The sequence below is a fragment of the Podarcis filfolensis genome, assembly GCF_964270895.1.
Source record: "Podarcis filfolensis genome assembly, chromosome: 9".
Classification (NCBI taxonomy): Eukaryota; Metazoa; Chordata; class Lepidosauria; order Squamata; family Lacertidae; genus Podarcis; species Podarcis filfolensis.
Genome location: NC_139610.1, coordinates 31936809 through 31962916, shown reverse-complemented (window position 1 = coordinate 31962916; position 26108 = coordinate 31936809). Strand labels below are relative to the sequence as shown.

General features: G+C 42.2%; 1 protein-coding gene across 1 annotated transcript in view; it reads right to left on the bottom strand.

Moving 5' to 3' along the window:
• Window positions 1–26108, bottom strand: part of SCRG1 (stimulator of chondrogenesis 1) — a 78264-nt gene that overhangs the window by 30130 nt on the left and 22026 nt on the right. Inside the window, exons 2-3 of the mRNA XM_083631431.1 lie at window positions 24247–24500; window positions 20837–23763 (exon numbers count right to left, since the gene is read on the bottom strand). The gene's annotated coding sequence lies outside the window, so the exon portion shown is untranslated. The remainder of the gene's footprint in view (window positions 1–20836; window positions 23764–24246; window positions 24501–26108) is intronic.

The window sequence follows — 26108 nt, the reverse complement described above, 5'->3', positions numbered from 1 at the left end:
CCTTTAAATGCAAGCTATGGTATTTTGAATTTATTCCTCGTCTTCACGGGTGAGAGGAGAATCTCTGCATTCCTTGCTGCACAGCAATCGGCTGGGTGTGGGTGTGTTGTTTTGCTTAACTTGCTTTCCTGCTTACTTGGCCAGTTTATTTTCTGTGTGTGAACAGAGGTGAGTGGCAGATTAGGGAGAATCTGGATTCCAGTTCTCCCTGATTTATGTAGCAGGGCAAACTGTTGAGGCAGGGGCAATTATGTAAAAAAATAATTTAAAAATAGATACACAAAATATATTTTTCTGTTTGTTTACTACAAGTCAGTTTCAAAGTGGTGGGAGAGAAATCCTTTTTCAGCCCTAACGTTTTGGTTCCACTTCGCTGGAGATCTGAAGTTGTCAGTAATGTTATAGAAAGCCATTGGAATTTGACTATTAAAAATGTGCAGGGTCTGTAACAAACTAGGCTGGCTGGAGGTTTGAAGAAGCCTCTGGAAAAGTGTGCCTCCTGGTGGGCTTGCCTGGTAACAGACGCTAGAAAAGGTCTCTATAAGAGTCATTGCTAGTTGCTGGATTGCAGGGAAGATAGATGTTAATCTCTGGTGAAAGCTTCAATTCAGGAATAGGGAGCCTCTGACCCTCCTGATATCCCACTATCTCTCACCATTGCACATGCGCACCACCTTGCCCCTGTGATTGAGGGGACCCGGGGCCGTGTGATGTCAGTGCACCATACATGCACACCCCATGACATGTGTGCATGATGTCAGTGCGCCCTGCCTCATTAGGAATTTGGGGGGAGCCTTGGCCCCCACAGCCCCCCTTACTAAGTGTCCATGCCACTGAGTGGCTGGGGCTGAGGGAGTTTGGTTCTAACAATGGCTAGAGAGCTACAAGTTCACCACCTCATCTTAGTTCATCCTCATTGTTAACTTTATTCCTCAGCCTTATGGGTTGAATCCAATGTTAGCCCGACTCAGAGAAGACTGATTGAAATTAATAGGTATGGCCAACTTAAGTTTATTAATAGTGGGTTGACTGTGAACAGGACTTAGCTGAATACAACCCTGTATGTTTCAGTTTGGAAGTGAGTTTTGTGGAGTTCAACAGAGCTTGCTCCCAGTAAGTGGGTATAGGATTGTTGCCTAATTCTCTCTCTCTCTCTCTCTCTCTCTCTCTCTCTCTCTCTCTCTCTCTCTCTCTCTCTCTCTCTCACACACACACACACACACACACACACACACAGTGACATCATAATTGCATACAAGTAAAGGACTGTATTTCTATTATAGGGGCTACTTGCAAATGTGAGGCCAAGAACTTGTAAAAGGGGAGAAAATGACAAACATTCAGCTGTTTTTGGTTTGCTTTAGAGGTGATGGAAAGTGGCTTAGGGAGTGAAAGTGTGTAATGTGCTTTTTGAAACAAAACAAAGCTGATATCGTAGTTACACTGAAGCCATTTAAGCACACACCTATTTGGCACTCTACTCTACAAGACTGATTAACTCATATTATCCAGAGAATTAGATACAAATGAATTGAAATGAAATAGCGGAAGACATTGAATGGTTGTGAATCTATAGCAGAGCTGGTAAGCCAGTTTCATGTTCACTATCAGCACCAGAAAGGTAATGTTTTAAAAACAAGGCTACTCCCTGCAAAGATTTTGAAAACACTAAAAATACGAGATGAAAACTTTTTATTATTATTAAAGAAACACTAATCCCCTCGCCATTTCAATATTACAGCTAGCTTTACATACAATTTATTTTATTTGCATTTATATATGCATAGAAATGTCATTCATGTCTTAGACACATTAATTTTCTCTCTCTCTCTCTGTAACGCTCTTAATTGGAAGAAAGTATGTTGCTCCTGATTTATGAACTTCAGTAGTGCCAGGGATCATTTTAAATGTACACAGCTGCTCAGCAGTAGTTTAACTTGGCAAGATAGTATTAAACCATGGAATTGTGTCATTTATTTGTATATGCATACAATGCATTCCTTGTGCAGGTTCTTCAGCAAGAGTTGCACTGTAGATTCGGAAATGTGGCCGAGAAACAAGCTCAGAGCATGACTCATGGTTTGGCTGATTGTTTCCAAAGAGAACATCAAATATGAAGAATGAGACACTTCTAGACCTTGCTGATAACTGTCCCAAAGCAAAATCATCAGAAAAGGTCTGGAGAATTGGCCAGGAAGGGGTTAGGGGACAGAAGATACAACAGGCACGGTCCTCACTTTCAGAAGTCTGATCCCTTCACTCACTGGACAAACTGAAGAGCATTGCACATGTTATCTTTGGCCTGGCTCAAATGTGCACAGCTCAGTTTATTAAGTCAAGATTTGCTTGCACCTATGTGCTCCATCCTTGTGCCACAGCTTCCTGCCTTCCTTCTTCCAGTTCTGTGAGAGTCAAAACTATGAGTTAATTCACCATAGTTTCCTATTACATCTGAACCAGGAAACTGTGGTTTCCAGGATTAAAACAAGTTAGATTTTTTAAACCAACCTCCAATGTTTTATTTAGATCCTGGCCTGTTACAGTCCTGGTACCCACAGTTGACCAGATTGGACACAGCTAATGTAGAAAGTGTTTAGTTGTGGCATACTGAGAAAGGACAGGAGAAAAAGGGTGGATGGAGATGGACCATGCTTAGGGTTCATGCATATTTTGGCTTTGAAAGTTGGAATGTGTATGTCTGAATTCTGTAAATTCAGTTCTGTTGCACTGGAGCCAGGGATTTTGCTAGCAGGCTTGTAGCATTTCCAGCAGGCAGAATTTGTATGATACTTTCCTAACAATCTAAACTGTTAGCCAGATGGAGGCTGGAGGTTACCAGAGTTGTAATAATTCCTCTCCTGGGTACAGATGGTGGAATGGTATAGAATATGTATGATGAAAATATTAGTGCAACACTACCCTGGGGAGCCTTACAACAATGGCCAATGTCTGAGTCATGCTGGAAAACTGTCCAGTCTGAACAGATACTCCATCCAGTTTTGAAATCCATTTTCTTGCCTGTTGGCTTTGTTTAGTTCAAAATCATATTTATTGCAGTTTTATAAAACAAGTGGCAATTAAACTAATTTTCCCAAGAATTAAAATGGCTAGGTAAAGGTAAAGGAACCCCTGACCATTAGGTCCAGTCGTGGCCGACTCTGGGGTTGCGGCGCTCATCTCGCTTTATTGGCCGAGGGAGCCGGTGTACAGCTTCTGGGTCATGTGGCTAGCATGACTAAGCCACTTCTGGTGAACCAGAGCAGCACACGGAAACGCCGTTTACCTTTCCGCCGGAGCGGTACCTATTTATCTGCTTGCACTTTGACGTGCTTTCGACATAAATCAGGCTGTGGGGCAGGTTCTCTGCAGAATTATTAAAGTCAGACTTGGAAAACTTGAGCTGCTAGATGGAACTTTCTTAGGGCCCCCTTTAAGCTACACTTTGCTTAACCTGAGCTACTAATCATCTCAGATCTAAGGTCAGGTCTTGCAAAGAATCCTTCCAACAGTAAGCCAAACAGTGTTGCATAAGAAAGATTGAAATCTACTGTTCAGTCTTAAAAGTTTGATTATTAGAACCATCTTAATATCCTCCCCAAGCACCATCTTTCTTTCTTTCTTTTAACATTTCACAAATTGAGATACGTGTTGAGGTAATTTGCACTGTCATAGACTGAACTGTGGATCAGCAGATAAAACATTTGCCGTCTCAAATGCTGTGTGAATTATCTTGGGAACAAATAAGTCCTCCATTATATGAGAGAGGGAGAGAATTTCAGCAATGAAATATTTGATTAATGATTGGGTCAACATGCTTAACAATCTGACCAATAACCTGCAAAAGTGCAATCTTTTTAATCAAGACTGTAAGGCCATCGTAGGCACCCTATTGTTCCATGTAGTTTTAGAATTTGCTGGAAGCCGGCCCGGGTGGCTGGGGCAGCCGAGTCGTTGTTGTTATTATTGCTAATGGATTTGGAAACTAGAAAGCCCCCTCCTTTCTCTCCATCCCTTGGTGCTAACCATATAATAAAAGTATCTCAAAGGGGTTTCAATTAATTCAGGGCAAACTGTGACTTACAGTTGTGAATAATGCATCTCCTTGGAACACAGCAACTCAGAAGGGGGCATTTTGAGCAGAAAAAAAATAGCAGCAGGGAAGAGGTTAAGCAGCTCCTCTTATGCCCCCCGCTGTAGCCTCTATTGAAACTTCCCTCATCCAAAGTCCACTTATAGTTTTTTTTAAAAGAGAATATCCCCTATAAAAGATGCACACGGCTGAGTGTAATGTGTTGCTTAGCCCTTGGAGATATTTACTGGCTGATTTAAGGACTGATTGATAGACATCGCCTCCTGATGATCATAGCAGAACGTCTGAGGCTGATGATTGCAAGTACAGGCCTTCTCTAAGGCTGAATTTATACCTTGGATGTTGGCATCAGTAGTCTACTTTTGCTGTTATTTCCCTCTCTCCAAATAGATCTCTGCTGCTTGACAGAGAACTCAGGTTCTGAGCCAAGAGGAAAACTAGAGGCCTGAAGACCGAGGAGACGGTGCTCAAATACAGGGGAATCCACGTTAAGGAAAATGAGGACATAAACAAATAAACCAAGCCCGAAAGTATAATTCTCATACAGTTAAATATATATCCTGCAGTAGGTATATTCAAAATATAAAAGCACTGCAGAAACTAAAGCTCAAGTACACATGTTCCACTTTGAGTGTTTTCACCTACTGTTGGGTGAAACAATGAAATGCACATTTTAATGTGCTTGTAATAGGTTTTTAAATAGACTGATGACCATGTAGGAAGGCGGGTTGCTAATTTCTTGCCTTATTTCAACCCTGCTCTGCTTTTGGATCTCATATGAACAGACGTGTTCTGTATGAAGCACAGTGTTGTCGTCTGCTTGCTCCTCAAGTTGGTCATATTTAAGAATGTGGGCCTTTTTCATATTGTTTTGAGTTTGGGGGTCAATCTGGATGATACCCTCGGCTAGTTCCCTTCTGATCTTTGGGATTCTATATCCATGAGGGTAGAATGTATGAGAGGAAGCTTGCCAGACCAGTTTCTTTGTCAAGGGTAATGGCTTTGTCTGGCAAGTTAAGTACCACAATTTAGCATATCCAAGGAAGTTGTTCAAAGGGCACCTCACCTGGCTGGTACTTGGTAGAAAAATACAGAGTTGTTGTGCCCGAGAGAGCTAGAAGCTGGAGGACATAGAGACATGTAGTGTACTGTGCTGGACTTTGGGAGTCCCTTGGAAACCTCTATAGAACTCATAATGCTGTGAAGGCCTCCATCCTATGCTTGGGTTATATATACGTGTGTGTGTAAATAAAACCATATATATTAACAACACCACAGTCTCCATTGACCTTCATTCTAAGGAAACTGCACCCTGGGAAAGAGCTTGGAACCCCTGTGATATCTCATTACTTAGAGATTAGGGTGTACCATAACAATACTTTCACTCCTTTTCCTTTGTAGATTTGTGAGTTTTGCTGGCAGAGAAACTCCCCCTTCTCTCTCTTCTCTCACGCATCCTCCTTCTCTGCACTCCAAATCATTTTTATATATAATCTATATTTATGCATTTTCAGTTGTAAATACAGATAATCTGTCTAATTCAAAAGAACCCCCTACCTTCTCCCAGTTCATTCCATGTGCCTATATCTTTCACGTGGAGGTAAAGCTATTTAACAAACCATGTGTAAATACTGAGATCAATTATTGGCATTAAATAATGTCACGTTCATTGTCTCAGCAGAATACTTCAGAGATTGGCTGGGGTCGACAGTGGAGTCTTTGTCCTGCTGCTGTTTCTGATGTGTTGAATAAAAACGTACCATGTTTCTGCAAAATCCTCTTCTTTTGGTGTATTTTTTAGAGCCTTAAGTTGCAGAAATAGTTTTTCTGTGAGCACAATGTTCCAGATCTTCTTGTACCATGCCTCCAGTGTCATATTAGCAGCTGTCTGGCAGCCACCATAAAAGGATTAACAATTCTTTAAACAGTAAGTCCTTTAAATCTTCCTGCTCTCCAAAACTGACAAAATACTGGACAAGCTTCTCCTGGCCATCCCTCTTCCAAGCTTTTCCTGCTGCTGTTGCTCTGCAGAGCAGAGGAATAATTTTTGATTTCGATTTTTCTTTAAAAGGAGATGTATAGGGACTACAATTGGTGTACTCAGTACCGCTTAAATAAGAGTGAAAGTCAACCAGTGAAACTGACGATATCTTCCCATAGCCTTATCAGCTTCACTGGAGATATGGAGGCAAAGGAACTGGAGGTTGGGTGGGGGCTAGGAGGATACCTGAGGGATGCACCTGAGACTAATAATCATGTAAGTCAGGTAAGGGGGAGTCTTTCTCCCACATTAGCTGGAAGGCTTGTGGCAACATTTAAAATGACATAGATATAAGATAAGGCTCATATGATAAAACCAGTGTCATTATATTATGCAGGTGGTGAAAATATAGCCTTGCCTAATACTAATACTATTCATGTAGACATGGAGGATAGGAAATAGTATGGTAGGAGAAGTCTGGGCCAGAGAGGACATGGTCATCATTCAAAGTGCTTCGTGGATGCAGGTTCTACAAACTCCTTAAGGGGCAGGGGCATAGATCACAGCATGCATGTGTCTTGCACCTGCAGAAGGCTCCAGGTTCAATCTCTGGAATCTCCAGGGACACCTGGAAATGGTCAGTCCCTGAAGCCCTGGAAAGCCTCTGATCATCAGTGTAGACACTATTGAACGAGATGGACTAATGATCTGATTTGGTCTACTGATACTATCTATGTTATATAATAATAATAATAATAATAATAATAATAATAATAATAATAATAATTTATTTATACCCCGCCCATCTGGCTGAGTTTCCCCAGCCACTCCGGGCAGCTCCCAATCAAGTGTTAAAAACAGTACAGTGTTAAATATTAAAAACTTCCCTAAACAGGGCTGCCTTCAGATGTCTTTTAAAGATAGGATAGCTGTTTATTTCCTTCACATCTGAAGGGAGGGTTTTCCACAGGGTGGGTGCCACTACCGAGAAGGCCCTCTGTCTGGTTCCCTGTAACCTTACTTCTTGCAATGAGGGAACCACCAGAAGGCCCTCGGCGCTGGATCTCAGTGTCCGGGCTGAAGGATGGGGGTGGAGACGCTCCTTCAGGTTCTTAAAGTCCATGTGCAGACTAGGAGATTAACTGATATAGGAAGGGGAAAGAGAGGGCAAACCATCCACTCTTTGCCCTATATCTCCCCACCAATTGCAAGTTACTTGTAGGCCCCCATGACTTGAACATTCTCATTTATATGGCCCTGTTGCCATGGCAATTTTTCTTTTCTTTTCTTTTTTTGCTGGAGGCAGATAGCAAAAGTGTTCGTGATTAGAATCTGCTTTTACTTAACTTGACAAGGAGCAAAAGGAGCAGCCTTTAATGTCTACAGCAGATGTTCCTCAGCCCATCATGTTAGTAGACATATTCATTTATTATTCAGGATTTCTGTAACTGGATTTTGACAATCCTTAACCTTAAGATTTTATTCAACACCTCCTGAAAGTACTCCCTTTCCATGACTGCATCTTCTTGATTGACTATGTTTATTTATTAAAATACAGGGGTTTAGTGGAAATTTTGAAAATGACAAATTCCAGCTGTGTTAGTCTGTTGTAGCAAACACAAAAGAAGAATCTTGTGACACCTTAAAGATTAACAGATTTATTATGACATAAGCTTTCACAGACTAGAGCTCTCTCCATCTGATGCAGTGGGCTCTAGTCCAGAAAAACTTATGCCATAATACATCTGTTAGGCTGCAGTCCTAAGGTGGAAGGAACAAAAACCAAAGGCACTTCATCCCCTATATCCAATGCCCTGTTCGGCTCTAGCAGGCAGGGGAGACGTGAGCGCATTTCTTTATTGGCTTTCTGGTTTAAATTTCTAAGAACTTTTTTCTACTACTGGAAATAATGAGAAGGAAATGGGAGAGAGAGAGAGATCTAGATACCCTCAGGTTGGGTGTTTGTGTGTGTCAGGGGTCCATGGCTGTGGACACACTCCCATTTTACTCTGCATCCAATCCACTTCCACCATTGGTTTGTGAAGCCATGTGCAAACAACATTAGCCCCAAATCGCACCTATCCTGTAGTTTCTTACGAAATACTGCATTTTGATGCATTTGCCTTCCACCCATCTTCAAACCAAATTGAAAACATAAGTTATATGAAAAACCTCCATGTTCCCTCTCTGCCCACAGGTGTGAACAGAGAACAGGCAACTTAAGAGACACATTCAGCTGTACTGTACTGGTGGGTACAGCAACACACAAAATGCAAATTGAAATGCAGCATTAAAAAATCAGTCTTGCTGCATTTTAAGCTGGTAATGTGTTACAAAGCCTAAGATAGCTCTGAATCCTTTGAATTCAAGCTATTCCCTGCTCCTGCCCCAGCACACTCACCTTTTGACCTTACTGATGTTGAAGCTCTGGTGTCAGTTGGGACAGGGTGTTGACGGATTCAGTAGCAGCGGGAAGGGGGAATCTAACACCAGATCTCCCTCTCTGGCATCAGAGCTATTTCTCTAAAATTGGAGAGGAATAGCCAGTGATGACTGGCATTCCCTGCAAAGACCATAGGATTGCACCATTAAGGTTTCTGTTAAGTGCCACGATATTCTGTTTTCCATTTTCAGAAATGAATGAGAGTTGTGTGCTAGAGCATCAGACTAAGCCCAGGAAGATGTAAGTTCAAATCACCACTCAGCCATGAGGTTCACTAGGTGACCTTGAGAGAGACTGTCTTGACTCTTCACAGTGCTGTAAAGATAAAAATGTGGAGAAAACTTGCCTGCAATCCTGATTTCCTTAAAGGAAGGGAGGGATGAATGATACTAAATAGACTGCACCATACGTCTTTCCCCCTTTTCCTTTTATACAATGCGTGATAGTATAATGTAATTTTTTAAATTACTGGTGAGAGTTTTGAATCTAATTAGAAAAGCAATACTTTGTATATAAATGTCTCATTGCATAGCTGGTGATCTCCTTTGCTCACATCCTCTTTTTCATGAATAAAAATGTTACACAAGAGAATGAAATCATTCAGCTGTGGCCTGCCATCACCTCTAAAGTAGAACAGATCTGAGGCTCTGTCTTTTGGATGCCAACTTTACAGTGTGGTAATAATCTTCTTGCAGTCAGCTAGTTGGAAATGACACTTCCCTGCTGCAGGCATTCAGTATCCCAAAATGTGCAATGAAAAAGGCAGGTGTGAGTAATTGATTTAACTGTTATGCTGTTCGTTCCCAAAATAGGTCTTCAGCCCCAATGGGGAAATGCTATGGCTTCATTGTTTGGAATTTTGCAATCTAAGAAGTATGCCCATCACACGTCCTCCATTTTGAAGCCCTAAGGGACAGCTCAGTTGGTGGAGCATGTGACTCTTCTTTTAATATTAATTTTTATTTGTTTTATTCGAGCATGTGACTCTTAATCTCAGCGTCATGGATTCAAGCCCCAGATTGGGTGAAATATTCCGGCACTGCAGGGGGATGGACTGGATGATCCTCGTGATCCCTCCCAACCCTACAATTCCATGATTCTGTGATTCAGCAAGGGAGATCTGCAGGTAAATACAGGCTTCTTCAATCAAATTCCTTTTCTGGGCCTGGAAACATCCATGGAGATGGGATGTGAACGTGCATCTACAATGCAGTACCATTCTGGATGCAGAACATCAAATGCGATCTCTATCTACATTGTAAACATGAGTGGAGATGTGATTCTAATTGGCTTGCACTGCAGAAGTGCAGGGGCCTTCAGACTGAGAATTCTCTTGTCCTGTCCTGAGCTCCTAGACCTGCACAACATAATGGGCATCTGAGCTGGGGCTGCTTTGTTTCCAAGTTCCCTGGAGCTCTGTAGCACAGCACCTACATTAGAAGCACTTCCATGATATGTACCCCTCACTCACACTGTGAAATACAGATGGGTGCATTAGCCATGTGTGGTAATCTGTGTGTGCATGAGAGTGTACTTGTGTGTGCATATGATATGGGGAGTTTTTTAATGACTGATGTTTTAATGTATTTTTAATCTCCTGTTGGAAGAGTGGCTGGGGAATAATAATAATAATAATAATAATAATAATAATAATAATAATAATAATAATAGAAATGTAACACATAAAATGATCTTCAGAATGTCCTGGTCATTCCAATATTTGCATTAACCAGAGAAGCAAAGGAAAACACTGTGCCTTTGCTTGCATTTCTCTCTGCTCACCTTTACATATGGATTTCAGCAGATGAGAAGCTGCAGTTAATGTCTTTGATACAAAGACTCACCCTTTGGCAGAGAGTCAACAAATTCTTTAATCTGACCACATCCAAACTGGATCAGACCGATACATTAGTCTCCATAGGAGCATAGAATCTATGTAGTCATGTGTTCCAAGGAATTTGTTGCAAGCTCCACACTTCAAGCAGAGTAAACAGAAAAAGTGGAGTAAAATTTTGCATCCCCAATGTGACTTGAATGACCAGGAGTGCCATCTTCCTTAACCTGGAGCCCCAGGCAAGCCATTTCCAACCTTGGATGCCCAGGTGTTAGAGTACAATCCCCATCATCCCCAGCCAGCATGGCCAAGGTTCGTGGATGGGTGGGGGTTGTGGTTCAAGAACACACTGGGAATGTCAACACAGATCATTTTAGGACAGAGCAGGCAGTCTCAGAACAATATCTGACTGCTGGTGAGCCCTTTTTGAACTTTGGCTGCTGCTTGGCATCTGGCCCTGCCACTAGAGTATGCCTTGACAGGGAGTTATGGCATATCCTATGTTTGTACCCATATGATTCATGTACTTGCAACTGTGCATTCATATGTCACATGGGGGGCACATAAAATATTTTACGTGTACATGTGCAGTGCACTTCTACACATGTGTACTTGGAAGTAACTCCCATCTAGTCCAGTGGAGTTTACACCCAAGTCAGAGTGTACAGGACTGCAGCCCAAATGTGCAAAGCAGCCCTTACAGATCGAAGGAAAGCGAAAAGTGGTTTAAGCTTATGAAAACAGTCTTTATAGTCAAGGCCTGGTAGCCTCAAGACTTCGATGGAATCCATCCAGCTGAGGTATTTGACATTGTTCTGTTGAGGCAAAGAGTCATAAACGTGGTTTAATGTGGATGGCGAAGGCAGTTTATGGTGACTTAGTGTTCCCAGAATAAAGCAGAGAAACAAGAACACTGGGCCATTTAATGAGGCCTTTTCTTGGAGCAGAGAGAAGGATTTTCATTTATCCAAAGCCAAAAAATGAAAGTATTGCTCTATAGGTTGGGATGGGGGGTGGAATCCAATTGTTGGCAGTAATAGGTACAGTAGAATATTCAGCTGCTTCACATGCTTAAGCTTTGAGTACTGTTAGTTTAATATTAATGTGGAATTTTGATTGCCAACAGCCTGTTTCCCACCTGCTCTGAATCCTAAAGAGGTGCCTGTGTTCCGATGGTTGGATCCCAACTAGCGAAACCATCTAATTTGAGCTGGAAGTTGTTGGGGAGGGATAATTGGAAGCTGCTTTGAAGAGAAAACTGCTTTTTAATTGGAAAAGTGTGATTCCCTCCCCACCTTGCCCTGAGTAGAATGATGGGGCCATAAGCCCAAGCTTTACAGGGACTGTGTCATGCGCAAATGTTTGCAGAATGATGTCAGGGTATTAGCAAGCAGCTCAGGCTTTCATAAGCAGAAAGTGAACATTTTGGATCTCCCAAAAATGTATTTGCACCCCACTTAAAAAGACGTCTAGATCACCTTCCCAGAGTTTCTTATACCACATCATTTTTTACTTCTTTGTTTGCTTAACAGATTACTCTCCTGCCCTTCTAATGTATATGCGCTACTTAGGGTGGCTTAAAACAATTTAAAATAGAAAAATACAAGAAAATATAATAAAAAGCAATAAAAATGAAAATTAAAATGCATTAAATATAAATTTATTGTCTTTAACAAATTGGATTTTGTAGCAGATGAACTGGCAGAGAGACCATAGAGAAAGTATGACCATTATGGCTCATAGCAAACAAAAGCCTGCTGGAATAATCATGTTTTCACAAATTAGTGAAAGACAGCCAAAGAGGATCATCCATGCTTCACAGAGCAAGGTGTTCTGCAATAATGAGAGGTGCAGCCACCGAAAAGTCCCTGTCTTGTTACTCTCCACCCTTTGTGGGACACAGAGAATGGTCTCTCCTTCTGAGCTTGGAATCAGGCAGCATGGGATGGTAGGAGGGGATCCTTCAAGTATTTTGGAACCAAGATACATCACCAAGATTTTACAATCATATTCTTTGTTAATTAATCCAGAACAAAGAGCATGTCTCCTTTTGTTCACATTGATATTAACTAGTGCAGATTAGAACCACTGCTTGCTGCATAAGCATATTTATTTATGAAATCCTCGAAAAATTCCATCAATGGTGTCTCTGAAATTTTTTACATATCACTTGGGAAGACAGGCGAACTAATGTCATCAGTGTCAAAGCAATGATTCTTCAACATCAGCTTCACTGGACTAGTTATGTTGTTCGGATGCCTGATTGCCATCTTCCAAAGCAGCTACTCTATTCCAAACTTAAGAATGGAGAGTGAAATGCTGGTGGACAACAAAAGAGGTTTAAAGACATTCTCAGGGCAAATCTAAAAAGATGCAGTATAAGCATGGATAATTGGGAAACACTGGCCTATGAGTGCTCCAACTGGAGAATGGCCTCTACCAAAGGCACAATGGACTTTGAAGAAGCACAAACTCGATGCGAAAAGGAGAAACAAGCTAAGAGGAAGGCACATTTGGCAAATCCTCAGTGTGATCAACCTCTGCCCGGAAACCTGTGTCCCCACTATGGAAGGACGTGTAGATCCAGAATTGGTCTCCGCAATCACTTACAGACACACTGTTAAGACCATATTCATGGAAGACAATCTTACTCAACTACAAGTGATCGCCAAAGAAGAATATTTATTTATTTTATCCTGTTCATCCTTTTCATCCTGTCTTTCCAGTAATAACAAATTCTCCAAATGGCTTACAATTAATAGAAATAAAAAATGAAAGCACTCTTGAGAATTTCAGCTCTGTGAGGGGAAGCCATGACTGTTTAAACTGGTATGATATAGCTTTAAATGTCTAGTGCAGATGGGGCCAGAGTTTGTCTTTGTCACTAGACTTATTTGTCCTTCTGGACTGCAATCCTGCACCCACTCACTTAGAACTTAGTCCCATTGTACTTAGTAAAAACAACAGTGGCTAACATGTGGTCTTCCAGATGATGTTCCACCAGCTCCAGCCAGCATAGCCAATGATCAGTGGTGATGGGAGTTGTAGTCCAGCTACATCTGGAAGGTCACGTGTTCCCCACCCCTGAAGTAAACAATTCTGACTGGTCTGTGAATGTCTGCACTGAAACTATGTGGTGGGCACTTTCCCACTGCAGGATTGCTTGATCCCTGAGTTTTGATGCCATGGAAACTAGAAAAAATTGTCTCAGATACCTACTACTCTGGCTATACACCAAGGTTAAGGCCCTGATCTACGATTTTCACTACAGTATTCCAAAAATCTACAGAGGCAGAGCGTTTTGCTTTCCAACTCACTTCATAACCTATTAGGTCTACTTGAATGGTTCCCAGATGTGTTGCAGTGTCGAAAAAGGTAAATTGAGTTTTATGAGATTATCTGCTATACTTGGATTCTCTTCATGTGAGGGGCGGGGGATAAAGCAAAGTTGGGGCCAAGTCATTTTATGCATTTAACTTTTATTTATTACATATATAATAAATTACAAACCTCAAAACAAACATATTTAAAACCATATGAAATATCAAATCATGGCATTTTTTTTAACCAAAAAAATCTGACAAAAGTTAAAGGCCAAACTTAGACAGTATGAGAGATGTGTGGCTAGAAACTGTGGGTATTGTTTTGAAAAAAGGAAAAAAGTCACATGGAGGAGGGTTAAACCTCGATTGGTACCTTTTCATGTGGGAATTGGAATTTAATCCTTCCATCTGTGCCTCAAGCATTTAAGAACATAAGAGCCCTGCTGGATCAGACCAAAGACCCATCTAGCCTATGATCCTCTTTTCACAGTGGCCAGCCAGATACCTATAGGAAGCCCCTAACCAGGAGATAATTGCAACAACACTCTCCCCACCTGTGTATCTCAGAAACTATCTCTGACACTGTAGGGTAGCACATAGTAAGAGTGGGCACCAGCCCTGATATTCAGCTTCTATCTGTACCAATGCTTTTCTTTTAAAAACCTAATCTGTTTGTAAGTCACTCTGTGGTCTGGCAACTTCATTCTGTGAATCAGGTTTTAAGCTGCTCTGCATAAAACAAAGCTCTGTAATCCTCATTCACTCTTCTAGGGAGTCTAAGGGTGGCTGTACATTTTTTTTCCCTATTTGGCAAAAGTGGATGAAATTTCCAGGCACAGGAACCCCTCCAGAGTGAATTGAGCCTACTAAATGGCAGACAAATTGGTCCAGGGGCTTTTGTGGGGGAAGCAAAAGGATTTCACTTTCATCCATATTAGGGCAATACTTTTATTACACCAACTAAAAGTCCAAACTTCATATTAGTTTCATATTTTTGAAGTGGGGAGTGTTTGTTTCTTGCTCTTTCTTACCTTAAAATTAGGTGGCTGAGTGTGGTGTCTTCTTGACTGTACATTTTCAAACACATTTGCAGCTTCACAATGGCCAGCCTAACTTTCTGGTACTTGTTTGTGTTTGGAGAGAAGGCACATCTTCCAAAAGGCATTGCAAACTGAAGCTGTGCAGAATGCTACCCATGGAGTGCTAAAGAGCTCCAGAGGATTTTATTTTCTACCATGGAAATGCATGGTTTTTAAAAAAGTTAAATCATCCACACCTCTTCAGAGCTCTGAAGGCAGCATTCTGGACAACCTCACTTTATGCAAAGTCCATGGATCTAGAGAAACATAGGAAAACATAGAGATATAGTATCAGGAGAGGAGAGAGTACAGAAAAACAGCGACAGACCAACACAAGCCTTTCTGGGGGCCCTGATCTGACTTGGAGTGCTTTGTTCACATTGCAGAAGTAGCATTCACACCTTAAGGCAGAGCTTTCCAAACGTTTCATGTTGGCGACACACTTTTGAGACATGTATCATTTCATGACACAGTAATTCAGTTTTACTAGCAAGCTGGAGGTTAAACCAACCCCTTTCCAGCCCTGGGAGAAGCGTGGGAAGTGTTCACAAAACATGCGTACACACTGCAGCCGACACAGTAATGTGTTGCAACACACAGTTTGGAAAGCTCTGCTTTAAAGGTTAAGAACAGGATCAGTCCTAAATCAGCTGCCATCAGTTTTTCATCTGATCTGCATGCTAATCTTGACGTTTATTTGCTCACTTGGCAACCCAAGAGCACATATCAACACAGGATCCTTGATGTTTCTGTGGCTGTACTAGCTCAGCAGACCCTTTCAGAAGTGACACAAAAGGCACTGCTATAGGGATCCATCTCTTGCGAAGATCGTAAATATGATAGAGCAGCCTTGCCAACCTGGTGCCTTGCAAATGTTTTGGAGTTGCAGTCCAAAAACATCTGGAGGGCATCAGGTTGGAGGAGACAGTGATACAGAGAGGGGTAAAAACTAAAACCATTTAAAAATCAAATGTGCATTCTGCCCAAGGAAGGTTTTTTCTTTCACCGCAAAAGCAGCCATAGTGTGTCCCCCAGTCTTACTGTTTGCAGTTTCCCCTCTTCATTCCTAGGTCTAAATTGAACTGGGGCGGGGGGGGGGGGTAGACAAACAGCTAAACAATGCTGAAATGTGGGCAACCCCCTAGAATGTGTTCCTAATTTCATTTGCATATCCATCAGTAACCACATGAATGCTTGTGCTGTTCTTCATCAAATATCCCACATGTTGTGTCGATGCATGGGAAGTCTCTGCTTTCGAATGTCGAGAAATGTTGGTTTCTCCTCAATCTCTCTGAATCTGCTTTCTCCCTTTCTGATTGAACTGTGAAGGTTGCATCATTGCATTCTTTCTTGAAACAACTAGCGTTCTTCACATGGCTTAAAAAGCCCTTTCCCTGTAGAGTCCAAATTACATGTTATGTTGTGGGCATATGTCTGTCTCAAGAGACAATGGAGCACGCCTCTGGGGGTGAAGTCAAACCACTGCGTCAGCAGCATTGAAGTGACCTTGCTGGAGCAGTGTGTATAGAGATCCTGGGTTCACTAGCGATTAGAACATATTATGTTCATAACATTTTTATTTTAAATGTGTTCTTCACATTGCAATTTTTTCCTTTTTAAAAAATAAAAAAACACATTTATTTATATTTATATACATTCAGTATGCAAAAACAAATTATAAACAATAAAATGAAATTAACAACTGCTTTACAATATAATCAGTATTTCATAAAATGACACCTTATCCTGAATATTATTGTTGCTACACAAAACAAAAATTTTTTGAGAAAGCTTTTATTTCCTAGTCTCCCATCTCGGACCCTCATAAAGTCAGTGAGTTTTAATATAAACACAAGATTCAAAACCCTCAGCAATTATACAAACCTTCTTAATCATTTGGGATGCCTCTAGACATCCATTTGATTTAGTGGTTATACACAATCACAGTTTCAATACCATTGCACAAGTCCTGGCTTAAGCTGCATCATTTGCAAGAAGTCCATGACCTGTACTTTCCTGGGAAAAAAGACTGTAACTTTTCATACCATGAATGTTCCAGAAAGCTTTCTTTTTTGTCCTGCTTTTACTGCGCTGTATAAACAACCGTGTAGTGGCAAATTCAGGAGTGCAGGGGTCCCTTCTTGAGAGTGACAGCTACTGTATATCTTCTCACAGCCATGCCCTCTTCTATGTTCTAAGGTGATTGTTGTTGTTATTATTATTATTATTATTATTATTATTATTATTATTATTATTTAATTACAGCTCCCAGAATTCTTTGGGGCAGCCATGGCTGTTTAAAGTTGTATAACAGTGCATTAAATGTATGGTGTCCATGTGGCCTCAGACTTCTCAAATGACTGTGGGCTCTTATTGTATAATATGACTTGCCTCGCAGATCCTGAAATCCTCCTTCCATTGTAGTATTTAGTGCACATGTTCCAAACAATCTTTTTCTGTTTTCTTTTAGTTGCTACAAAGCATCTACTTGGGGTTTCCTTCTATTCATAGTGTATTTTCGAAATGTTTCCTCATTGGTTTCTTACACACACACACACACACACACACACACACACACACTTTTCTGAAATTTAATTATTGTATCTTTGCTCTGCTGTCAGAGGTGATGGTGACACTCCCATATGGTGCATGGACTTAACAAAAAACAAAGCCTCCAAACCCATATGTTTACTTCAACAGCTATTAATACAAGTGACTTTAAAGGCTTCTCAACATATGTTATCCATCTTTACCATCTAGCATAATATAGCAAGAGTGTGTATGTTGTGAGCCTCAGATGTCATTGGGAACCACAGTTTAGCATTCATGTCATGTTGAAAAATGTCTCTCCTTTTGCTCCTCTTCCCTCTGTTGCCTTCTCTGCTCTCGAAATGAAGAGTGTAAGCTCCTTGAGGCAGAAGCCCTTTCTTCCACGTTGATGCACACCACCCCAATCTTCAAGGGGTGTGAGATTCCAGGGGTTTCAGATGCTTACCCAGGGACCATGTTTCCTTTGGAATTAGATATAGCAGAGACTGTGGTGTCTTTATGATATATGGTTTATTTACACACATATACAGCCTGAGCCCACGATGGAGGGGTTCACAGCATTAATACCCCAAGAGGGTCTTGCTTCACTCATAGCACAGCCTTGGATCCAAATAGAGATTAGGCATCGCTCTTCCACACAGGTTTCAGCCTGCTTATTCTCCAGCTTCTAGCTTACACACTCCTACTCTCTGCTCTCAACTCTGCCTTTCCCCTTCCAACTACCCACAAGTTGAGGGAGGGGGGATGCTACACAGAGCCCCTTCCTTTGTTCCCCTTAATGGCCCATCACCCAGACTAGCACCTCCCTAATTCCAAGAATTAGGGTCCAGGCATTCAGCCTAACCATCACTCCACATCCACACCACCAAACTCATGCTACTTTGTAAAGTGCTATGTTCTTTCTTTCTTTCTTTCTTTCTTTCTTTCTTTCCTGCATTTTTGTAAAAATATAAGGTGGTGTGTACCATATACAAGAATTATAATATTAAAACATCAATAAGGCATTAGGAAAAATATCAGGCCAACTCACTATAAATAAAGGAAAATTCACATTTCTAAGGCTTGTTTCATTTTTAGGCAATGTCTAAAAGAAGGCAGGAATAGCTTCTTCCAAACCTCTACTGGCCGGGAGCTCCACAGGGCAGGGCCTGCCACACTAAAAGTTTGGTCCCTAGTAAAGGCTGACTAAACCTCAGGGCTGTGAGCAGCCATAGAAGTGCCACATCAGAGGATCTCAGTGACTGAGGTGGAGCATTGATGTATATGTCTGGCTACTGGTCACATTGTTGTATATGTATGTATAAATGCATCATCATCGGCATTTTATTATTAATATGACTTTGCTTCTACCCTGCCTTCTGAAGAGTCCTGGGCAACCATGCAACATCCTAATTAAAACATTCTGATTAAAACAATGTCAAAAGTTTAAAACAACCAAAAGACCACGTCAAAAAATGCACAGCAATTTCCATCTGCTTAAAACCTACCCAACGTTCACATACTAACTGCCTTGGTGGACAAAAATGTTTTCAGTTTGTGTTTAACTGATGGTAATATATAGGGACAAGCAGACTTCAATAGGGAGGGTGTTTCATAATCAGGGCACTGCTCTCTAGCCATGCTCATTGATGACACTGTGAGCAAAGCCACCCCTGCTGCTCTTAAGGCTCAGGTTGGTTGAAATGGGAGAGGGATGTTTTAGGTACTTGTGCCCCAAGCTGCCTTCTACCACCAGATTGATTTTGACCCACCAGCTCACAGGCTGCCAAGGCATTGCGTCTAGGACCAGCAACACATGGCATTACCTCACTGCTCAGCTCAGCAGTCTGCCTGTCACATTTTGCACCAGCTGCAGTTTCTAGAAGGGTAGCCCCATGTAGAGAACACTGCAGTAGTCCAAATAGGAGGAGAAGTAATTAATCTATCCACTGAAAATATCCCTGGTTTGGGCCCAGAAGCTGACATCCTGGGATTTGATGATCTTGTCTCGAATGCCTTTATTTGTTGAGGGTATTTATATCCCACCTCTTTTGCATCATGGAAATCAAGGCAGTGCAATGTACACAACATACCCAGGCAATCTCCTGTCCAGATCTGAATGCACTTAGCTGCAAGTGCAAAGTGGCTGCCAAATGTCAGATAATTTAGTTGTTGCAGGTGAGATCTGGAGCTGACTCAGGTTTCCTCAGCATGTCATAGCCCCAACCTGGAATCAACTTCTCCAACTTCTCCATGACAGCAGGGCAGCTGTCACTTTTTAAAGTGTGCAAGTATGTGAATGAGGTCTATCATGCGAGTCTTTCCTCTAGAATAGTACTCATGCTCTTGGTGGTGATGGTGGTGGGTAGGGCCTACTCTGAAGAAAAGAGCCTGACCTTAGGCCCTGCCCATGTGGTTGCAGGCTTTTAAGTATGGCAGCAACACTGTTGGGTGAATTCATAGAAAAGCAGCTCCCATGATAGGCTGGAATATGTAGCCAGCACCTAAGGGATCATCTCTGGCTAAGTGATTCTACTGTGCCTGCAGAAAGGGAGATCCATTTGATCAAGACATTTCTTTGTGTGTATGTGGATTTCCTTTAGGAGCAAGGGTTTTTCACTTAGTGGAAGCAATGACTTTGCTAAGTGGAAGAGACAGCAAAAGGGTGCCTGTCTATGAACCCATCCTTTCTACTGAACCCCAGAAGAGGAGACGCCCATTCTTGTAGGAACCTCATAGATGCATGGAGCAGTGTGTCAGCATCTGAATGTTGTTTTCCTTGGCTTTTTTTTATTAAATCCATATATCAGCTGTATCATGTATACTACAGCTGGTTCTGCGATAAATAAATAAATGCATATGGAATGATATGTTGAATAAAACATAAATCTGAGTGATATGAATAGAATTTTAATAAAATTAAAAATATTGGCTTATAATTTTAATCATTTCAAAAGTTTTGGGCACTGACATCAAAACATTCTGGATCTGGGTCTCACTGCTTCCCCACCAAGATGTTGTCAAGATAATTTTTTATTATTGACATATTCCCTTTGCCAGTTTATAAATTGGGTGTAGAGGCATTCAGAACATGACATTTGTATTGGAAAAATACTGTAATGTGGTTTATTCTCCCCCCGCCCGCCCGCTGAATATTCAAACAAATAAACAAAACGTGACATTTTTATTAAAATTCACCAGGTCCCTTGGAATGTCCTTTTGCTCTCCACAAGCCCTGATTTAAAAGAGAAATGTGTGTTGTTTGAAAAAAATACTTCATTCTGACTACAACATGTTCATATTAGCGAAATGCTTGAAAAGTTGCTTTTCAGCATCTATTTCGTCTCCAAGCCCTGAGGAATAGCTCCATCCTCTAAGAGTTTAGAAGCCCTTAGGACCCAGCAGGAGAGATCAGTTATAACTATGGAGGAACAAGCTCATCTCTAAGTTGACTTAGTTGGTGTATTTAAAATGTTTTCATGTATAACAGGTCATTTATATAGTAGGCATGAAATTAAAATGTCAAAGAAAGAAAGAAAGAAAGAATTGACACTGACCTTGGTTGTCTTGTGCTTCTGATCCATGCATGAACGAAGACTGGTGCCTCTCTCGCCCCACTGAGTGGCATCCTTGAGGCACTCCAGGTCTCTCAATCTTGACAGATTATTTTTTTTGGGGGGTGGACCCACCTCTTCTGTTTTGTTTAACCTATATTGGAATTGTTTTACTTATCTTTCCAATTGAATGAGCTTTCTTAAATTTCATGATAAGTTTGTTGTAACCCACCCTGTGGCAAAGGACAGGTAAGAAATCTTACAAATAAATGAAATCAGTGCAGTGGTACCTCAGGTTACGAACTGAATTCGTTCCGGAGGTATGTTCTTAACCTGAAACCGTTCTTAACTGGAGGTACCACTTTAGCTAATGGGGTCTCCCATTGCCGCCAAGCCACCACTGCTCTATTTCTGTTCTCATCCCGGGGCAAAGTTCTTAACCCGAGGTACTACTACCGGGTTAGCAGAGTTTGTAACCTGAAGTGTATGTAACCCAAGGTGTTTATAACCTGAGGTACCACTGTATCTGTTATTTGGAGTCTTTTCTCAGCCATGCTCCTCTACCTGTGCCACACCGTTCATCATCCATGCTTCACATTGTCCTTGAATAATATTTTCCTAGCTGGAATGTGCCCTTGAACTTCGATCGTGCTTTTTGCTTGCCTGGACGGACAACAGTGAGAGGGGTGTGTAGAAAACAGCCTGGCAAACAAAGGTACAAGTGTGACCTTCGGAAAGCTGGCAAGAATCGAATGCAACCATCTGGCTGGGAAAGTCCGCCCCCCTCCAGCTACCAGCTGCTGAACCAGCTGCTATGGGCCCTCCAGATGTTGTTGCTACGCAACCCTCATCAGCCTCAGTCAGCATAGCTAAAGGTCAGGGAAGAAGGGAGTTGGAGTTCAGTATCTTTTAGTGAGCCACAGATTCCCCAATCCTGCCACAGACTGTAGGGACAGAGGTAAAAAGGTAAAGGTAAAGGGACCCCTGACCATTAGGTCCAGTCGCGGACAACTCTGGGGTTGCGGCGCTCATCTTGCTCTATAGGCTGAGGAGCCAGCATTTGTCTGAAGACAGCTTCTGGGTTATGTGGCCAGCATGACTAAGCCACTTCTGGTGAAACCAGAGCAGCCACGGAAACACTGTTTACCTTCCCGCCGGAGCAGTACCTATTTATCTACTTGCACTTTGACCTGCTAGGTTGGCAGGAGCAGTGACCAAACAATGGGAGCTCACTCCGTCATGGGGATTCGAACCGCTGACCTTCTGATCGGCAAGTCCTAGGCTCTGTGGTTTAACCCACAGCGCCACCCGCGTCCCAAGGACAGAGGTAAAGGCTGGCAATTGGGGCAGCTAATTCTACATCTCTCTCCAGGAGTAGAACTGTGTTTGGAAAGATGTGTTGCTACTTGTGTATTAAGCCGATCCCTAGGATCAGGTTTGTCAGAAGATATTAGGACAGCCCACCCCAACCTGCTGGCCTCCAGGTGTTTTGGACTACAACATCCATCAGCACCAGCCATCACAGCCCTTCTGTCTGAGATTGGTAGGAGTTGCAATCCAAAACATCTGCAGGCCACCAGGTTGGCAAAAGCTGCACTCAAAGTTTTCAGACAACAGATTACTATTTACCTGCAGTATCTCCTCTATTGTAGAGTGATCTTCCCTCTTGCTTTTGCTCCTGCTGGCCCCTGATGTGAATGGAGAGAGACCACCTTGGTTATAAACTCAAGTTCTTTGGGATTGTTGGGCTGCAGCTGGAGACTGATCCCAAAACTCACCACAGGATGAGACCTGCTTGTTGTTGTACTGGTCCAGCAATCTTGTTGTACAAACATTGCTATGATTTTGTGTCATTGCAAAGGTCCAGGAGCAGAGTGTGTAGCCTTCTCCCTGTCCACCCCCAGCCTGTTCTGATTGAATTCCTTTTCACCTCCACCCTTGTTGAAGCGTCAACATTAGTATAGAAACCAACTCCTAGGGGCCAAGGTCCCTTCACCCCCCCATAAGATATTTGAGGAGGCTGCCAACGCAAGCTGATGGGCATTGCCATTCAAATGGTGTGTGTGTGCGTGTGTGTGCGTGCTGTGTCTTGTGATCAGTTATGTGAGGTGAGGCTTACCTGGCACTCCCCCCCCCTCAAGTTGGCACCCCTGAACATTACTGGGATTAGAACTGCAGAGGCTTCCATGGTATTGGGATGGGAACCAATGAGGTCAGGTCTCCAGTACTGTACTGCTGTGAGGAACAAGCCTCACTTGATATGGCCATGCTGTAAGATCTGGACTCCTTCCATCTAAATTCAGGTGTCAATTTATGAATAAATCGTATTTCTTAAAGCTGTGACAGCCTCCACCACATATTGATCCTCAAAGGAACACAGACCCTTGGTGAGCACCTGGAACTGACTGAAATCTTGCCACAGCTCAGCAGAGATTGGGAGTGACAATCCTTGTAACCATGTTTTCCCCTTATATTGCTACAAATTAAAGGTGGGGGGGGGAGGTTGAACATGAAGGGAGAGACATAGACTATCCCTGTGGCAACTCTGCCTTTGACTACAGCCCTTTCAAATTGCTGCCTGTAGAAATAAAGTTAAATGGCTATAGTAGTTTCTGTACGTGTTTTTAAATAGAACTGAGCAGAACTATATCCGTAAGATATCTGTTGCTATCGGGACTGTGAATTTAATCAAAACACCTCTCCTTCTCTTTTCAAAACATCACACCCTAAAAATAAGTGGTACATGTACATATTTTGATGTTTATTCCTACCAGATCGTGAACAAAATGGAACTGACAACTTCTCCCGAGTGCCTCTTCAATAGTCACTTAATGGAAACATTGGAACGTAGAAGTCTCTTTAGAGTTCTTTCCTTCACTTGCCTCTGAACAAAACCTTAATGGTGTGTTTACGGCCTTGAGCTATGCTGCCTGTGAAGAAAAGAAATCGTGGGTGGGTGGGTGGGGTGGAGGGAGAAGCTGGAAAACTCTAGGAAACACGTTTCTGCCGGTGAGGCCTCTAGAGTTGCCCATGTGCGTCCCACATTGTGCCTTGCGCACACTTTGATGTTTCTCTCCCCCCATCCCCACACGTAAAACATACCTCATGGCCATCTTCCTCCCAAATAGGTGATCTGAAAACTCCCACTGATTTTGGGGGATGGGGGCAGTAGGATTGCCTCTGAATACGCTATACACCAGAGATGTGTGTATGTACTTTTAAATCCGGCATGCTTATTCAGAAACAAGTTCTGCTGCCTTCCGTGGGGCTTCTGTTTAGGCTTATTGCTGCCTCAGTGTATATTCAGACTCTTTTCTTCATTGCCAAATATCTCTTAAGATGCTGCCACTATGCGAGCTAAGAAGAGTCGGTTTCAATTGTCCATTAATGAATTAAGTGCATTTCTATCTCACCTTTTTCTCCAAGGATCTCAAGGTAGTGTGCATGGTTCTTACCACTCCTCATGTAATTTCCACAACAACCCTGTGAGGTAGGTCAGGTTGAAGGTCACCCGGTGAGTTTCATGGCCAAGCGGGGATTTGAACCCTCGTCTTCCAGGTCCTAGTCTGTCACGACACCACACTACTTCCTGAAGGAGCGTCTCCACCCCCATCGTTCAGCCCGGACACTGAGATCCAGCACTGAGGGCCTTCTGGTGGTTCCCTCACTGCGAGAAGTGAAGTTACAGGAAACCAGGCAGAGGGTCTTCTCGGTAGTGGCACCTGCCCTGTGGAACACCCTCCCATCAGATGTCAAGGAAATAAACAACCACCTGACTTTTAGAAGACATCTGAAGGCAACCATGTTTAGGGAAATTTTAAATGTTTGATGTTTTTATATTCTGTTGGGAGCCACCCAGAGTGGCTGGGAAAACCCAGCCAGATGGGCGGGGTATGTATGTATGTATGTATGAATGAATGAATGAATGAATAAATTATTATTATTATTATTATTATTATTATTATTATTATTATTATTCATCCTAATTGTTATGGGTAAGGATTGCAGCCTTAATCCTTACTTTTCCCATTCCCCTTGGAAGGAAGTATGGAGAACAGGAAGGGAAAAACCAAAATGTATAAGAGAGAACTGTAGAAAATAGAAACATCGAAAGCTGTCTTATACCGAGTGAGACCTTCAGGCTATCTAGCTCCCTATTGTCTACACTGACAGGCAGCAGCTCTTGAGAGTTTCAGGCAAGTGCATTTCCAACCCTATTTGGAGATGCTGGGGATTGAACCTGGGACTTTTTGCATGCCAAGCAAAAATCCTACTGCATTAGCCATGACCCATATCCATCCAGCAGCTTCTTGAGAAATACGGCTGCTTGATGTGTTTCCCTTCCAACAAGCTTCCCTTTGAAAACTTAAGCCACTAAGGTCTGTACATGAGAGATGTGCACAGACGGCAGTTTCACGAATAGGAGTTTGGGGAGGGGTTGCAGGTGTGGGGAAACCAGACAGGTAATATGCATTGGGTGAGGACATCTCCATCATCTCCATCATCTTTCTAGTGTGTACAGCAGTGTGCAATGCAACTTGAAATGCGAGGGAGGTGGAAATCAACCTCATTGCATTTTAAGCTGCTAATGTCTACATAGCCTAGCAGAGTAGTCTTCCACCCTTCCATCTCAAACACGGCAAGGTACAAGGCTAAGACACTAGAGCTTTCTTCCTATTCCCCACCTCCCTTGGATTTGCAGCCTTAATTGTCTGCATTTCCCCCCAAATCAATGTGTTCTTTTGAAAGAATATAAATTAATCAAAAGAACCACACCAGATATTGCATGTATGCACATTAAAATAAATATGCAACCCTGTACAAAAAGGAAGATGCACACTCAGACACATGCACACCTATACATATGTGTGTGTGTGTGTGTGTGTGTGTGTGTGTGTGTGTGTGTGTGTAAAATACAGAGTCTGCTTTTGCCCATTTATAGTCATTCTCAGTCATATTGGGATTTCTGGCTCAGGCCTGCAGTTAAATAAGACATAACATTCGAAATGTGATCCTCTGTGGGACTACTGTGGAATTATGAACAGGCTGTTCTCATTGCTATCTTTCCCTAATGAAGGGCAGGGGACCCCAGTGGTATCTGGCTCTCCGGTATAGATTTCTCTTTGGGATACAACATTTGATGGCTTCCTGGAAAGCTTGTGCATAGCAAACACATTCCTCATTAGTTCACAGAGTTCTACAAATTCCAAAAATACAGTTTGTGTACTGATGACACTGCCACCCTTTCTCTAATAAGTGGAGAAACTCATCAGGC